We start from the raw sequence: 1,046 nt of genomic DNA on the forward strand, positions 1-1,046 counted from the left end.
ACTGGGAGGAAAAGAAGAAGCCCCTCCCACCCCTGCCCCTGCCCCTGCCCCTGCCTCCTGCCCCACCAGGAGCCCCTCTGGAACACAGGCCCCCCCACCCTTCCCCCTAAGCTGTGTCCCTGCAGGTAATGGGTGTTGGCGGGGGCCTGGGCCGGGTGTGGCCACCACGGGGGCCTGGGGATGCAGGACTGAGTGGAGCTCCTCCAGTGTGCATGGACATCCCCAGAAGAGGGACATATGCCACCAGCCAGAAGGTTTACACTCAACGTCTGAGAAACAAATGTCACTTAGAAATGAACACAGCGCATCACACCACACAGACCCCTCCCTGGACACTCATCCCACGTGAGCACGAGGACACAACCTTGCCGCTCTTCTGTGCGTGGTGACACACAGCGCACCTGCACAGCTGGGGCTCGGCAACCCGGACAGGTCCCTGGAGGACACCAAGAGAAGCAGGCCCACCCAAGGTCACACACTGGGGACTCTGCTTCTCTCACATTCCAGACATGACGAAATGGCAGCAACAGAAACTGATGGCAGGTGGGCAGGGGTGCAGGAGGGGTGGGTGTGGCCATAAGGGGACGGGGGATCCTCCCCGTGATGGACATGTGTCAAACTGACCTGTCCACATCAACACCGCAGCTGTGACATGGACAAGATGTGTGGGAGAGGCCACCACCGGGGGATATGGGGAGAGGATACGTGGGTTCAGGCTCAGGACGTTCCTCACGGCCACGAGTGAGTCTACAACTGTCTCAGAATCAAAAGGTTGATGAGAAAGTCAATGCTTTTGATAAAACAACTCAATGCGCCCCAGTCTGGGGTGTCCTGGTGCATCCCCGACAGGGAACAGGAAGTCCTCACTGCACGCGGCTCTCAAGGGGGTGGCCGTCTGCCTCGGGCACGAAAGGAGGTGCAGGCCCGGGGGGGTGTGGGGTCAGGAAGCGAGCGCCCGCGTTCCAGCAAGAGCCTGGTCTGGGTTACCAATTAACTGGCTCCACTGGTTTTCCTTTAAATAACGACAACGTACACGGAAGGGGGAC

This window comes from Vulpes lagopus, chromosome 17 (genome assembly GCF_018345385.1).
Source record: "Vulpes lagopus strain Blue_001 chromosome 17, ASM1834538v1, whole genome shotgun sequence".
Taxonomy (NCBI): Eukaryota; Metazoa; Chordata; class Mammalia; order Carnivora; family Canidae; genus Vulpes; species Vulpes lagopus.